The sequence below is a fragment of the Struthio camelus genome, chromosome 6 (genome assembly GCF_040807025.1).
Source record: "Struthio camelus isolate bStrCam1 chromosome 6, bStrCam1.hap1, whole genome shotgun sequence".
Taxonomy (NCBI): domain Eukaryota; kingdom Metazoa; phylum Chordata; class Aves; order Struthioniformes; family Struthionidae; genus Struthio; species Struthio camelus.
Genome location: NC_090947.1, coordinates 1,363,188 through 1,379,666, shown reverse-complemented (window position 1 = coordinate 1,379,666; position 16,479 = coordinate 1,363,188). Strand labels below are relative to the sequence as shown.

At 54.6% G+C, this 16,479-nt stretch overlaps 1 protein-coding gene across 8 annotated transcripts in view; it reads left to right on the top strand.

Moving 5' to 3' along the window:
• The first annotated feature begins 1,895 nt into the window (after window positions 1-1,895).
• PCBP3 (poly(rC) binding protein 3) overlaps window positions 1,896-16,479 on the top strand; it is a 92,212-nt gene continuing 77,628 nt past the window's right edge. For 6 of the 8 annotated variants that reach the window (XM_068949579.1, XM_068949578.1, XM_068949576.1 and 3 more), the window contains exons 1-2: window positions 1,912-2,158; window positions 10,863-10,953. The gene's annotated coding sequence lies outside the window, so the exon portion shown is untranslated. Of the gene's footprint in view, window positions 2,159-10,862; window positions 10,954-11,057; window positions 11,151-16,479 lie in introns of all 8 variants that reach the window. The other 2 variants (XM_068949577.1, XM_068949573.1) reach the window with 2 other exon arrangements.

Sequence of the window (16,479 nt, the reverse complement as noted above, 5' to 3'; positions counted from 1 at the left end):
TCCGGCAAGTCTGGGCTGACACGGAAGGAGCAGGGAAAGGAGATTTTCTCCCTGAAACACCTCCAGGCAAAGCGCAGCCACACACAGAGGAGGGACAGCGTAAGCAGCCTGCTAGCGCTGGGCAAGACACTCACAGCTGACAGCTGTCAGCCCTTCATCACAAACATAGCAGCGAGAGGCACTGGCTTTACCGGTGAGCCGTTCCAGATATACCACCGGCATGGCTTTCCTGGCTCGGAGCGGGAGGTAATGCAATTTTTAACTGAGCTCTGCAAGCACCGATGTTCGCTGCAACACTGCATTTTCCTTCTGGCCTTACTGCTACCCCAGATGGATGGTTTCAAATCTGGATGCTTTCCCTTCCAGTTGGGAAGCCCACAAGCGTGACGCAGGGGAGCGTGGCTAGAGCGGAGCAGAGCCAGCTGGGGAAAGCCCCTCCTGCCCCCAGGCTTGCAGATAGCTGCTGGGACCGTTTTTGTTGCTGCAGAAGGAGCCGGCTCCAGGGGGACTGGCAGACCCCTCCCATGCAGGTGCTTAACCCCTTCCTGGCCAGGTGCTGGTCGGGGGCAAGACGAGACCCAGCCACCTCTGCACTGTGTATCTGCAGCAGGTGCGTTACTCCCCACACCAGCTACGTCCCTCCTTTGGGCTGTGTTGGGTCAGCAGATGCACGCCCATCTCTGGGTCACTAAATTGCCAGAAGAATGGCTGAAGCCTCTTGCTCACGTGCCTTGGGGACACCAGCAGGACCTAGGAGCAAGACCACTTGAGGGCACGTGTCCCTGGCATGAGTGTGACAGGGCAGATCAGAACAGGAGCCTGCCGTGCACTGCTTTCATCAGCCAGGAACGTGTCGGGGCCCTGGGAGCACTAATAAGCCTTAAATATCTTGAGTAGCCTCACCTGAGGCCCTCATCCATATACCCCCCTGCCCATGGGCCCAGGGGCCCCATTTAGGCTCAGCTCTGGGTACCCAGTCCTGCCCTGATCTATGGTGAAGGTGTGCCTGGTCTCCAGCCCTGTCACCTGCTGCTCCTATTCCTCTCCCATCTTTTTACCGTTTCTGGGCCCCCTAGCACCCCACAGCAACCAAACCCCTTGGTAGCAGTTCCCTGCTGGACTCACGTCTCTGCAGGGTGGAAGGATACCCTGTGGTGGGAGGGGGATTGTCAGGGCTCTGAGGGTGCTGATTGGCCTTAATTGCCCTGAATGGTCTCACCTGGGACTCCCCACCATGCGCTCTCTGCCTGTGGAGCAGCACTGCGGATGGCCCAGGGCTTTTGGCCTTCTCTTCAAACCCCGTCCCAGGAATCTTTAGTATAAAGTGCAATGCAGGCATCTGTATCGCCTCGGTCATCCTCGCTGCTCGTGGCTGAAGAGCAAACTTGGTTCCTGCTGCCTCCCAGCCCTGCACCGCAGGATTTTGCTAACATCCAGATGCCAGGGTGCAGCAAGGGTGGGGTCACTCTGCTGCCCAGCCTTGCCACAATCACACTGCCGCTACCAGCCCCCTGTCGCAGGCTGGACTTCCCCCCCCCCCGCCCCGCCCCGGCCTGCAATAGCACCCAGCAAAGCAGGGCCAGCGTGGGCAGATGATTTTGTGCAAAGAGGACAGGGTGCTCCCCGCATAGGGCACCCCTGATTCCCGCTGCACAGCTCAGACAGGGCGAGCATCCCTGCGGTCCCGCCTGCTTCCCTGGGGTCTCTGCCCAGCTGCTGGCCCTGGGCCCCCGTTCGGCTGCCAGTCGCTGTCCCTGCGGGGCACCCTGGCTGCTGGGGATTGGCTCCAGCTTGGGGCCGTGTGTTGGCTCCAGCGCAGCAGGTTGTGGCTGTGCCCTGCACGGCGGGATGGGAAAGGCTGGAGGATGGGGTGGGCTCTGCACGGCGGGGTGGGCAGGGCCTGCGGGATCCAGGGCAGGGAGCATCAGCTCGCCTCTGGCTGCTGGCTCATTCGGAGCAAGCCCTGCTGCGCGGAGGAGACGCGTCCCCCTCCCCTCCCCTGCCCCTTCCCCAAACTCTCCCCGCTCTTTCCTCGCTCACCCCTCTCCCCCCTCCCAGAGGAACCTTCCCCTGCCTGGACCAGCCCCGATCCCTCCCCACCTCTTCGGAGCCTGGGCGTCTGTCGCTCCGTCCATCCAGCCATCCGTCTGTGGGACAGGTAGGATTTTTCCTTCCCCAGGGCTTTGTTCTCTTCGTCGGACTCTCAGTGGGCTCCATCTGCCCAGCGTGTCCCCTTCCCCAGCTCCCACATGTGCTGAGAGGCAGGTCTGGTGTTGGATGGGTCGGTGCTGTTCCTGCCATCACACCCACTGAAGATGCGCACTGGTCCGCCCAGGCTGGGCAGGAGCTGTCACTGGGGGCTGGGGTCACTTCACAGCATGAAAATGTCTGCGAGCGGCAGAACATGTCTCCAGTGTGGGGTTGCGCCCTGCTGAGGGACTTCAGGAAGAGGGTGGATGCAGACCGTGTTTTCCCTCCGGCGCTCAGCTCCCTGTGCAGCATCAGTCCTGCACAGCATCGGGAAACAGCTCATGAGTCAGAGGCAGAAGCAGCTGCCACTGCGACGAGTTGCTTCAGAAGCTAGTTCCATCTCTCTCTAAAATCCTGGGCAGTTTCTCAAAGTGGTGAGGTTTCTCTTGCCCCCAGCCCAAAAGGAGACTTGACCGCACTGCTGCGCTACAGCCCCTCCCTGAGCGTGTGGCTTTGCAAGACGGGGACTGCTGAGAGTTTTCTGTCCCTGACTCCCACCCTGAGTTGCTGCTTTGCTTGGCAAGGGTTGGCCTCTAAGGAAACAAGGTGCAAAGTGCTGTCTCTTTGTCCCTGGAGGAAAAGACAGGGTTCCCAGGCCTGGCGGGTCTGGGGAAGCATGTGCAAAGTCCCCCTGCCTGCTGCTGCAGGGAGAAGCATACGTGGGAGAGACAGGGGTCCCGTGATGAGTGAGGTTGGGGGGTGGCAGAGGTCCTGGGCAGGCAAGCGAAGCACTGTGCGCTGGCTTTTGGGTGGTGGCTTTCTGGTGCGAGTCTCCCCCAGGACCCCCCTGGCTTAAGGGAGAGGGGTCCCTGGCAGGACACTCTTGCAACGTGCCATTTTGGTGGTTGTTTCTGAGCCCCGGGGCTGGGTGTGCTGGTCTCCAAATCACTCCCAGCCAGGGTGAACGCAACCCTGACCTCAGTGAGGAGGGAGGAAAGGGGCCCAGGCCTGCCTTTGTTTGGAGTACACCTCTCCAAGCTTCCTTCATGGTTGAGCAAATTATCTCCTGGCAGCACATTTCCCATCCCTGGGGCCTCTCTGTCCTTCTTCCCAAATTCGGTTGGCTTTTCAGTGCATGCTCCAGAGGGAGCACAGAGGTGCCCTGCACCATGGGGGCTGTCCATTCTCCACCAGAGCTGGTCCCCTCTCCCTAGCACCGGGAGCCAGGTACAGAGTGATGTGCTTATTTGGGCATCACCACCTGGGGCAGCTTGGCAGCATTCGCTGTCCAGACCCTCATGAGGGTCTGGATAAGGCTTTGCTGACCTGTCCCATGGTGGGGGGTGAGGGGAGCTGCAGGGATCCTTGAGGCCGTGCAATGCTTCCCATAGCTGCTCAGCCCTGTGCAATCTCCTCCAGCAGCTGTTTTGCTGCAGAGCGTCCCCACCCTTGTGCGGATGCTGCATGTCCCCCCGGGAATGGCGCAGAGTCCTGGCATCACAGGGCATCTTCCCCACAGCCCTGGCCACTGTGGGGCATAGCATGTCCACATAGAGGGGTAGATCTGGGCTGTGATGCCCCCAGGGACTCCCACATCTGCCAACCTGCGGTCCCAAGGACATGGAGTGAAGTTGGGGTCTGGCAGACAAGAGGCGAAGGGCAGGTGTCCTGGTCTTTCCAGGTTTGCAGCCAACATCAGGCCCTGGAGGGTGCACGTTCTCCATCCCCAGGTGATCAGAGACCATCTCCAGGTCCTGCGGAGCTGGCAGTCAAGGAGAGTCCCCTCTGCCACGCTTGCTTCCTGGGGGAGGGATGCAGGAGGTAGGTACTGGCTGGTCCCAGTGGGAGGCACACCAGATGCTACTCTGCACGAGGGTCTGGTGTGTGTGAGGGGGAGGGGAGAAGCAGACAGGGGTCCCTGAGGATGGAGGGGTTGGATAGCGGCTCCTAGTGCAGACCAGCTCTGGCTGTCAACAAATGGCCTGGCACTGCCCAGGGATGGAGATCCCCATGGGCAGGGAGGGGTTAGGAAGGCCCCCAAAATCCCTACAATCCAGTCCTTTCTAGGAATGTTTCCATCACAGCCTCCAGGAGGATGTAATGGGGAACTCGTACCCGAGCCTGTTTTTAAGTGATGGCCAAGAAGGTGTAGCTCTGTGTCTCAAATGAAGGCAATCCAGTGTGGGCACCTAAATCAGTGCCAAACACCGCCATGCTAGGTCTAGCAACGCTTGCCCCCCTGCGCTACCTGGGCTGAGAGAGGAGTGCACCTCTGGGTGCCTCAGGGCTCTGTAAGGGCTCTGTGGGCAAACGCATCAGGTCAACGGGCGTCTCAAGCACAGGTCTGTGTCGAGTGTGTAAAATCACAGCAGGTGCAAATGTCCCCGGCTCATTTCCCTCTTCTTGGCAATGGCCCCGAGAGGGTGTGGGCTTGTGTGAGCTACCCTGGTTCATGTGCCTGCTCCAGGGAAGTTATGGGGGTATGCTGGGCCATTGCTTAGTAAGGCCTAGTGCACTGCGACATCTCTGCACGTTTAACGGCACAGTGTCTCTGCACCAGATTGGGGCCCTCTCCGCAGACAGCGTCAGTAGGTGGGAATGAATGAACATAGCAGCATCTCCCCGGCTGCCACCCCAGGCCAAGCTGCCCTCTGTGTCCTGGCTCCTGCCATGCAGGAAGGGGACACTTCTCTGAAATCCCTGCATTGACAGGCTGGAGGCGTGAGTCAGGCTGCTGACGGATGCTCGGCACAGCCCTGGCTGCTGGCATGCTCCAGTCCGGCGGCCGCCCTGCGAGGAGTGCATTAATGGGATTGTTTCCTCTTGGCCTTGTCTCTCTGCCGGAAACGATGCTTCACTCTGCTAATTGGACCGATGAATTAAACACGTATTCTGCAAAGGAGTCCCCTCCCCGTTGGCTCAGCCAGGCGCTTTGCGCAGCTCTCTAGATGCTGCTCCCCGAGTCTGGCCCTCTCCAGTCCCTTCCTACTCATAAACCCAGTGGGTAAATTCCCCTGACTTTTGGGGGTAACTTGTTAAGACTCACCACACCAGTCAATGCAGAGGTGTCCTTTGACCAGTGGTGCCCAGGACGCCTGCCTCTGATGAGCCTGCAAACTGCTTCCCCACCATCCAGGCTGGGCCCAGTGGCCTGGCAGCCCTCCCCAAATGCTACTGGGAGGTGGCCAAGCCTGATGTCAGTTGTGCCTCACTGGGAGAGAGCAGACCCAGTGCTGGGCATCATCAACAGCCTGCCAGCAAGGTGTCCTGCGATCTCTCATCATGCTTCCCATGCTAGGGCGGACGGTAGCAGGGAAGGGACGCCTTGAGGACTGGGGACTCTCCGGGGAGATTCCCTCCCTCCTACACGTGCACTTAGCCGGCCCACATTTTGCTGTGGTGGAAAGGGAGGGCTGAAGGGATGGAGACGTGAGCAGAAGATGCTCTCAGCAGTCCTGTGCTCAGCACTGGGAGGCGAATGCATCCAACAAGATTTCTCTCTCAGGTAGACCCACAGTTTTCCTGCAAGGACTTCCCTTGGAGCTGAACGCAATGAAAATTGGTTGTTTGGTTGGCTTGCGCCCTGGGAAAAGAAAGAATGACAATTTCTCACTCTGGATTCAATGAAATATTTGGTTTGGCTCAGCACGAAGTCTGGTGTTTAGTTTACTTACTCCTGTGTTAAAGGATTTACGGGAGCTTTGGACAGTTGGTGATTTTCTAAATGAAAAAGGCACTTGGGAATGTAGGAGCCAATATTTTTCTTAGGAAATGGCACAATGGAGCGCTCTGAATTTTCCACTTTATTTTTATGTGGCTTCTTCCCTTTGCCAAACATCCAGCATTGCAGAAGTGCTTTTGGTCACCTTGCAGGTGCATTTCCCCCGTTGAAGTCTATGTGGGCCACAAGCTATGCTGTGAGCAGAGGTGGAGTGCCTTGCTGTGGGCACAGCCAGGGCTGCGAGCTATGCCTGTTCGCACGGGCACACCGAGCAGCGCTTTGCATTCGTGGGAAACCCAGTGTCTGAGGGGTTTCACATGGGCTCAGGGATAGGAGCAGGGAGATCTGTGAAGGCAAAACCTTGCCCTCAGGAGTAAAGGAAGCTCAGAGGATGGGAGCCTGTAGACCACGTGGCAGCAAGCCGGAATTTCTTCTTCATCCCCCTGATGGGAATGCGGAAGCTCAACTCCTGACTATGGCTCTGCTCCCTAATTTGTCCAGGTGTGGTAATTTCTGGGGACGGTGATGGGGTTTAGGATTTTTTCATTTTCACATGGTGACTGAAGGAGGAAGGTCCATGAGTGATAGCAATGCCTTCCTGGAGAGCCAGCTGGTATCTCCCAGGAAGGGGTTAATCCTGGAGAAGCACTCAGGCAATGAACCTCCAAGATCTGATATCCTATTGATGGCTGCTTTGCATCTGGGTTCAGTAAAAGCTTTTATGCCTTGGCTCCATTTCAAGGGCAGACACTTCAGGATGACTCATCCTCCCCTGCCACGAAGGAATAAACCTGTTATTCCGATTTCCCTGCACAAGGTGAAGGTTTCCTGAAAATTCAAGTGATTGCAGGGTCCTGGTCTGCTGGCCCAACGGTGCCATGCCCGTTTAGGAAACATTGCTGCTCACCAGACCCTCTGGGTACTAGGAGGACACTGTTGTTAAGGTATTTGGGCTGTGATGCCCATCCACAGGGTCCCTTCCTCTTTCACGGATGCAGCAGTAAGTCTCCATCCCTCAGCCCAAGCTGCCAGGGACGTGCCAGTGTTAGGCACTGGGGAAACATCCAGCCTCAGCCCTGCTCATCAGGCTCAGGGAGAGGCCCCAGTGTCCCTCCCTGCAGGAGTGATGGCTCTTTTAATCTGACTGGAGGCCAAGAAGTGGCCAGGATCAATAAAGAGGCCTAAAAGCAAAATCCTGATTCTCCTAAATGTGGTGAGAGCCCAGCTGATTGGCTGCATTGGGAAACCCCCTAGGAGGAGGAAGGCCGGCTCCTCTCGTGCTGAGCTAGCACATCGCTGAGCCCATGTTCCATGTGACTGTCTGGGTGAAGCTGCCGATATCCTGATTTTTAATGAGGGGCACTGGGCAGTCGTCGTTCCCCTGAGCTTCCGGGGATGCTCCAGCCGTCTCCTGGGAACATTTCTTGAAGCGGTTTGCTCAGCAGGATTGCCTAACTTGACACCTTTCAGCCCGCAAGCCCTGTTGCCTGACATGCTCCAAGGCCTCCCTGCACAGAGTGGAGAAACTCTGGCATCAGTGTTGGGTGCCTCTGAAAAGCCTGTGTGCATGTCCCAGCACATGGTCCTGCAGGGACTCACCTAGATCTACATCTGTGTCCAAGGAGGCTACTGCCCCTCCAGGTGAGACAGGCACCAGACTTCAGATGGCAGGTTCGGAGGGAAGTCTCTATCCCCTTGGAGACGTGATTTGAATCCGAGGGGCTGTTGGCACCATCCCTGCGGGAGAAGCCTTTGTGTCGTGTGGCAGTAGCTGGAGTGTGTCCCCGTCCCTTCTGCCTGGTCAAGTGAATTGCTCTATCAAAGTGTCTGCTGGGCACCATGGGTCCCTTACGGCCGTTCCCACTTTTTTTAGTTACTCTGTGCCCTCCCCAGTCTGTGCTGCCCACTTTATGGCCGCCTCCATCCCAACAAAGCCTCCTGGTATGCTCCTGCTAAGTGCTACATGGGACATCTGCTTCCCAGACACCCAGGGGAGCTCAGGCACTCTGGTGAAGTATCTGATTTCCTCCTTCCTCTGATATCGCAAGGGCTCAGGAAAGCCATAATTTGCAAGGCAAGCCTGGGGAGAGAAATCTGGCCTGTGGCACCCAGAAAGCTTTGCACTTCTTAGCGGAGAATACACAGCTATACAACGCTCTTTGTTGTCAGCTTGCACGGAAAGAGCTGTCCTAGGAGGGTGTGATGCAGCGCGCAAGAGCCTCGTCTCACCTCATCATCTCACAGCGTTCCTCAAAGGGCTCAGTGATGTTCAGGACCCTACGACAGGCAGTGCGTGTCTTTGATTTGGACAGCCCCTAACTTTGGCACTGGACCTGCTGGTTAGGGCAGCTGGTGGTCAAGCACTAGTGTTGCCTTTGAGCATCTCCAGAAAAGCCCTGCTGCACTGGGCTGGGAAGGACCAGAGCCATCCTGACCACCACAGCTTTCTGTAAAAGATCTGAGATGCTGGGTAGTGTCTATTGAAACTGAGACTTTCAAACAGAGCCCTTGTTTGTGATACTAATGACCAAATTATGGCCAGGTCCTTGTACATCCCAGCTGCTATGATTTGGCATTAGTTTGCAAAAGCCCTGTCAGCCTATGCGCTGGCCGCAAGCACGGCTGCCTGAATTACAGGGTACTGCTGCATCTCTCTGGTTGAGTGAATAAAGCTTTTAGCAGGAGGAATAATAAATAATGTACCAGCATTCGGCCTCTCTCTGGTTGGTGAAGCTGCTGGGATTTGCAGGGGAGCAGGCTTTGCCCGCACACGGCAGGCCATGAGCCACGTGAGCTTCTGATTACTCCTACATGAAACTCAGCACTTTCAGTCGCTTGAAAAGCTATGAATTGTCTGGTTTTACTGTGAGCTGAGCAGCTCTGCCTGTCTGTTATTATTATACGACCTGTTGGCGTGCAAGGCAGGGACATAGACGATGGAGCCCCATCAATTAGACCCCCAGGCTCAGGACACTCAAAGTCGAGCCTCTTGCTGCAAGGTGTCAAGCAGCTATACATTACCAGGGGTCCTTTGAGCCAGGTTTGAAAGTGCAACCCACAGACATGCTGAAGGCCTCAAAAACTAAAGCAAAATAGCAACAGTGACTTGAAAATCATAAATTTTTCAGGCCTGAGTTGTTTCTGCTCGAGGCTGTGAGACTAGCAGCAACAGAGACTTGTGGCATGAGGTTTCAGTTTGCTTCCCTAAGAAGGTGTGGGGCAAACCCCGTAATAACTGCAGAGTGTGTGTATTTGATGCTCGTGACTGCTGTCTGGTTTAAAAAGTGGTTTTCCATCTGTTTCTGCTTGTTCAACATCCCCAAAAGTTGGGCTTTTCTTAAAAGCTATTTAAAAATATTAACTTAACCAGTGCACGAGGAAACACGCGCAATGTACTTCTGCAAATGGACATTCTTGAATACTCTGCTTATTTCTAATATTGTCAGTTATGCTGCTGGTTGTGGAGGGGAGTGAATAATTAGCAGAGATTTCTTAGTGCTATGTGTGTCTTTTCGACTTGCCCTATTTGCCATTCCCCCATAAGTGTTCAAGAGTGGCCAGTGACTGGTACAACTTGCAGTCTCAACCACTGTTAAGTAGATGGGCCCTTTCCACAGATTATTAGATGGTGCTCATAGGTGGATTGTTTCAAACGAACCTGGTAATTTTATATTAACCTGCTTGATTTGAACCTGATGGTATAGTGTTAAATTTGAGAGAGTTAACTGGTTACAAGTGTCTGGGGTGTCTCTCTGTTGGACATCAGGAGTTTAATTGTGGAAGCACATATCTGGGAGAGCTGCAGTTGTGATTTCTTCCAGTAAAGCTGGGAATGGCTAACAGCTCATCTTTCTCTGGAGAGTTCAAACCCTCCAGCATGTGGACGCAAAACTCACTCATGGGAACACAGAACTGCAGATGGCCTTGGGCTGGGCACCGAGCAGGGGCACCCCAAAGCCAGGGCCGGGAGCTTGGGCCTGGGGCCTGGTGAGCGTGGGAACCGGAGGCCCCCACCTCTCTGTGCCTGTCCCAGGGTGGTCCAACTCTCTGGGGAAGCGGTGCAGGGAGTGAAACAGCTGCCTCTCATTTTGAGAGGGACTGTCACATCCTCCGAGATCTCAGTACCAAGCCATGATGGGGCAGGGAACTCCAGGTCACCATGGTCAAGAGGGTTTCAATAACATGGTCCTTAGACAGGCTGCTGCCCCTTCCCTGCCCTTCTGCCCCTCTCTGAGCAGCATCTGCTAGTCTCTGCAATCGGTTTAGTGATCGGATCCTCTTCATCAGTGATTGAAACTGCCATGATGGAGCAAACAGATGAAAGGCATTTTTGCAGTGCGCACATGCACTTTTGCCAATCCCGGCTGACTAGCAGCAGGCTGTGGGTATTTCCTCCCACAAATGATGACAGCGGTCATGGGAGGCATTTTAAGCTCGCTCTCAGCCCCTCTGGGCATGCCCCCCTTTCTGCCCCTATGGATGCTGGGACAGCCCAGTGCCAAGGTGAGACATGTCCCCCCTCTTCCAGTGCCTGCAGGCAAAGCCTGCCTTGCCCAGGTGCGCTCCAAGACAGCAGAGACAAAAGCACTCCTGTCTTCTCAGCTAAACAGTGGCTGCCCAGAGGCACCAACAGAGTAGCGTGTCCCAGCACACAGCCTGATTCCTGTGTCCTCGGTGTTAAAATTTTTTAGGCTATCATCTCCTTGAAACCTCCCGCCTTGTGCAAACGTGGGCTCTGCCCCTCTTACCTGCTCTGTAAGCTGGATCCGCTTGCATCCTGGGCATGCATCTCTGTTTTTGGTATGTTGTCCTTCCAGGATCTGGAGGGGTTTGCTGCTGGGCAGCAGAGTGCCTTGCATTGCATAGCAGCATTTTATTTAGTGGACGCTTTCAGTGACACCAGCTTGACCGCAACAAAGCCTGACTGTCATGCCTCTTTTTTTTTCCCCAGGGCAAGAGCTGCTGGGCCAGCCACACCGCAAACTTCCTAACACCACCAAATGTGCCTCCGAGTTGCTCTGCACAGGGAACCGGCTCCAAGGGTAAGGAGGTAGTGAAGACCTACAACCCCTTGGGAGCTCCTGGCCTGCCAGGATGGCCCAGGGAACTCCAGGCCTGACAATGGCAAAATCCCTCCCCGGCACAGGTCGGGGCCTGCTGCTGGGAAGCCCAGGATGGATCAGCTCCACACTGCTGAGCGATGGTGTGTGGCCGCTCGGTCCCTTCCCACCCTACTCAGGTAATGTTAAGAAGCTGGTAGATTTGCTGGTCGAGATGTTTGCTGCAGGCCAACGCTGGATGTTAAGCCTGCTGGTTGCACAGCCACCTCAAAGGTGTTGCAGAGACAGCACAGCCTGTTGTGCTTCTGAAAGGAGAAATGTAAGGACTTAACATTTTTGAATATGTCAGGGTAACACTTCAAGGCTCTGGCTCATGCTCCTCCTTTACCAAACAGCAGTGCTTCAGCTATTTATTTGTACGGGCAAATTAAAGTCCAGTCTGCAAAGGGATGTGGGGAAAATGCATCCTTCCCCAGAGCCCAGAAGTCCCTCTGAGCAGCAGAAAAGGTGCTGGGAGGTATCAGAGAGTCACGGTGTGGCAGGAAGGCAGTTATGGTGGTCCTGCATAAATGGGGAGTGTGGTCACCAGAGGACATGCACAAGTCTGGGTGCAGATCACGTTGCTCAGGTGAATTCCCACGGTGCAAGGCGCAGAGAAGGGTTCTGGGGGTGAGGCGAAGCGGGAGTGGTCTTACATGGCACTTAGCATGTAAACGTCTCCTTTATACACTTGCAGCAAGCTATGAGAGCTCTGCGGTGACATTTGTATACAACACATCTGGTTTGCCTACTTCCATGGGGTATAAAAGTGCAGATATTCAGAGATGCACCTTTTGGCCAGACTCTTTGGGGCAGTTCCTACAGAAAGTGTGATACTGGCGGGCAGTTTTTCCCTCCTCCTTAAGACCCCCAAGCTGGCTGGCTGTTCGGCTGGGCACTGTTGTGGTATATATGCGTGTCACAGGCCCTGGGGTCCAGCTCCTGGCAGGGCAGGCGCTTCCCAAGACTGCAGGCATCCAGCCAGCTCTTTCAGTTGGAGCTGGCATGTCCCTGTGCCTCAGCACATGTTGCCTCCTGGGAAAGGGCTTTCTCCTTTGCTGAAAGGGGCTCCAGCAGGACAGGAAACAGCTTCCCCGGCTGGAGAGCTGGGGACTTTTTTTTTGAAATGGTAGGTGTATGCCAGGCATCTGGGTTTCAGTTCTTACATCGATCCTGCCAGCTTCTGTGCCCTTCTTGTCTGTCTTTTCCTTCCACATGACCTGTTACCTTTCCCTTTCTCATCCCCAAGGCTGGCCTGGCTGCCCCGCCATGGCCAGTGCATCCACAGGCATTACAGACATCAGTAAGAAGCATCACACTGGCAGGAAAAGTGCAAATGATGGTCTCTACTTAAGAAGAAACTCATTTACATCTCGGGGAGCAAGGGAGGCATGACCCGCCATCGTCTCTGTAAATGCCAGGAAAAAGAAAATTAACGTTTGGCCCCTGGTGAGGAGTGTGGCTCCTTTGATGGAGAGAAGCCCGGAAAGCAGGAGGTGCTGCTTGGTCCAGTCTTGGCCCTGTCTGGGGAGGAGCAGGGCTCTGCAGAGCCGGTCTGTGATGCAGGGTTGCCATCTAGTGCCGTTGCCGAGTCTTTTCCACTTGCGGGAGCAGAGCTCTGAAGACTGAAACGTAGCATGGTTCTGGGACAGAATAAAATGCGAGAGATGCACATAGTAATTATGCCATCCGCATCTCTTCATCTCGGGAAGTCATGTGTCTCCCCTGAGCTGGTCTGTCTGAATTTCCAGAAAGGCGGGGTGCAACAGGCAGGTCTGAATAGCTAAACATAAACGCGTCTCTATTTTTTATGTCTTCAGGAGAATCACTTTTGCTGCAGCAGTCCTCATATTTGGGACTTCCTGCAAGAGACCTCTCCCCCAACCTACAGGCAAAGACCTGAGGGATGTGGGAAGAAGGTTTGAGTTTTCAGGGTGAAATAATTTCAACTGGGCAAAGCCTCAGGCAACCTAATCTGGCTCTGAAGTTACCCTGCTTGGGGCAGGGGTGGAACGGGGGACCTCTAGAGATGCCTTGCAGCCTGAATCTCTCTGTGATTCTCTGTTTTTGGTCAAGTATTGAAATGACTCACTATTTAAAGGCATTTATTGTATTGATAACGTGAAGTCAATATTTTTGGGAGCTGCGGAAATGAGACTTTGCAGTATCTCTGAAATGAAACTCTTCTTTGTGAAGATGCTGCTGGCCTCTCAGCAGTCCAGAAGACATTCTCTACAGGCCCAGCCCCACGGCCATTTTCTGAAAGCATCTGTACCCTGCAGCATGGAGAAAGCTTGGAAAGCTGAAATGCTGAAAGCTAGCAGGCAAAATGATTAAGCTCCTGAAATCTCATAGCTTTGGGGAAGATCATCCTGATCCGGCTATTTTGGATGCTTTGCATCAGTGACTCTGGGGTCTTAGCAGGGGCTAGGAGAGAGAAGGGATGAAAGGCAGGGTCCAGGAGCCTGTGCCGTCTCCACGATGTAGAACACAGACACTGCTTTTCTCTCCAAACGAGCTTTTGAAGCTGTGCTTGACAGCCTCCCATGGGAAATTAAAGCTGAGACAGGTCTTCTTGCAGAGCAGAGACAGTCGCAGGGGTCCTCTAGTGGGGACAGCGCGTACAGAGACAGGCTGGCTGCTGAGCAAGAGCAAGGGAGGGAGGAGGATGTTTCAGGGACTGCTCAGGATTGGGCTCCCTGCTCCTTCCCCCCAGGCCTTGTAGCAAGACATGCTCCTTCCAGTCCCCGACTGCCCACCTCGCAGCCTAGCACGGATGTCTTCACAGCCTGGTACAGCCACGCTCTCCCTACAGTCCTCACAGAGGAAACCAGGCGTCCGGCCCGCTGTGCTACCGCCATCCAGGTGGCATCCAGAGGTGCATGAAGCTGGGCAGCCTTTGGGCAGATGTGAGAGGACTGAAACACAAGCACAGAGAAGGATCTTGCGGGGTGCACAGGGCCAGGTGCAAGCATCTGATGGGAAGGATGGTACGAGTATGGCGAGGTGCAGAGAAACAGCCCTGCGGATGCCTGATGCCTCCAAGGAGATCCCGCTTTGACACCACTGCCTTTCCTGGAAGACATTAAGCTGTGGCGGGAGGCCACCTGGCACATCAGTGCCGAGTGCCAGCTGAATTTCCAAGCTGAACTGCACTGGAAATGCCTCCCCTCTCCCCTCAAGTGGTGACCTACATTCAATACTTGGATAATTCCCTCTCCTCTGGGCTGCTGGCAGCTGCTGGCCCAGGAATAACATACAGGCATGGTCACCCTCTCCTCCACACACGGCTCTTTCACCTGGCTACATCCACTTCCCATGCCTGAATCCTTGTCCCTCTGGAGCAGATGATTCCCACTCCCACTGCCAGTAGATGCTATGATTAGGATGTGGCTCTGGCAGGAACTGGGTGCTGCATCTGTGGGTGGGATTTCTGCACTCAGAGAGGCGCTAGTGATTGACATTGGCCCTGCTCTGCTTGTGTCCTCCACTAAACCGAGCCCTGATTCTAGCAGTGTTGGGCCTGGAAAAATCCCTTGCCTTTGTGAGAGCTGTGCTGGTGGGGCTTAACCCTGCCTAGTCCTTCCCCATCCCTGCATCCTCTGATTCTGGGCCAGGATGCTCCTGCCCTAGTCTGAGACAAACCCCAGCTGTGCAGGGCAGAAGGCACTTTCCTTAATCTCATAGTATCCCCACAGGTCAGGTGGCAGCATTTTGCTAGCAACTGTGCTGAAATGACCTTTTTAATTCCTGGAGGAAAAAAAAATCCCTCCCGTGTAACATTTGCTCTTTACAAATGACTGCCCTGATTCACACGAGGCATGTTAATGCCAGGTGGATGAGCAGAGCCCACTGCAGAGACTGGGAGAGGAGTGGGTCCAGGCTTTTAGCAGTAAGTTTTCCCAGTGAAGGGCTGTCATAAGTGCCTGGGATAGGCCTGGCAAGCACCTCACCTCTCTTTAGGTCTGGGCTTTTTTTCATGAGGCTTGCATAAGCACGGCCCAGATTTTGGTGATGCTGCCTTTTTTTTTGTGCCTGCTGAAAAATCCACGTGGCATGATCTCTTTATACACCTTGCTTGTCTGGACCACTTCGTGACTCAGTTTCCCCATTTGGAAAACGTGCTACTCCTCCAGGGGATTTTGGGAACCCTTACATATATGCTGAGTTCCTCAAGGAGAGCCTTGGAAAGTGCTGCCAGCAAGGATCCCAGCTCTGTTCATGGTGAAGCCAGTGGGAAGGTGGCTGGCTCTGCCCTTCTTAGAGTCACAGATGGGATAACGCCAGCTGGCCTGGCTCCATGTGCAGACTGAGCACCCAGGCCCAGTAAAGTGCAATGAAATCCAGGCTCCAGCTAGCCAAGCAGTCCTATTTTCCGCTCAGTGTAGATGAATGGGGAAGGTACCATCCCTGTCTCTGCCAGTGGGCGGCGGGATCACAGATATGCATAGGGCTATGCAGAGGGAAGGGTGCAGGGAGCACACATAGCAGGAGCTTTCCCTTAATCTCCTTCCTTGGTCCTGCTAGCAGTCTCCAGTTTCTGCATTCCCAGAATCCAAGGCTGTGTCTGGATGGTAAGGTTTAGTGTCCACCGATGGACGTGAGCCCCTTTGGAGCCCAAGCAGATTTTTGGCCTCTGCAGCGTGTGCTGGGAGCCAGTTCTTGTGTCACCAGCTGCAGTGTGAAAAAGCAGTTTTGTATGTGGAGAAGTCCTATGCCCTGCTGTCTGTTTTTTGCAATCTCTGCTCCTGCCTAGATGCACAGAGAGAGCTGGGTTAGCAGCACCTCTGGAGGTCTCTAGTCCAACCCTTGGGCTAACGTCAAAGCAAGAGCAGGTTGCTCAAGGTGAGTGACCAGATGAGTTCTGATTACACCAAGAGTTGCTTCTTCTCGGTGGGTTTTCTGACCCCTTTCTCCAAGCTGACTTTGTGCCTGGCCCTGCTCTGCCTTACATTTGGTGCATGGTGGAGGACAGGTGAGTGAGGTATCCAAAGTTGCTGATTTTTACTGCGCATCCTTTGGTGGTTGTTGTCCTGGTGGGGTGACTGATAGCTCAGCCCTAGTACCATACTCTTCCAGGACGTTTCATTGCACCTACTGATTCAGTTATGGGTCTGGCTTTCCAAGCAAGCCCCATTGTCTTTTTTCTCCCTCCCTGTATTGCCAATACAGACATTATCTGTGCATTTAACACTCATGGTTTCACATTTTTATCTCCCTTTGGTCCAAGTGGCCAGCTCATTCCTGCAGACCCTCCCGGGGAGCAAACTTCAGCCTTGAGTGACACTGCTTTGGAGCCAGTCAGCTCTCAACCCCTGTAACACAGTCCTTGGTGGTGGTTCAGCATGATGGTGTAGGTGATGCTGTGCCATGCAGAAGCATATTATGCCTCAGTGAGGACTTCACCAACCTCCATGGTTACTCTGGCTAGTTAGCTGCCGGACTATCGGGGGCCTGTGTTACTCCTTC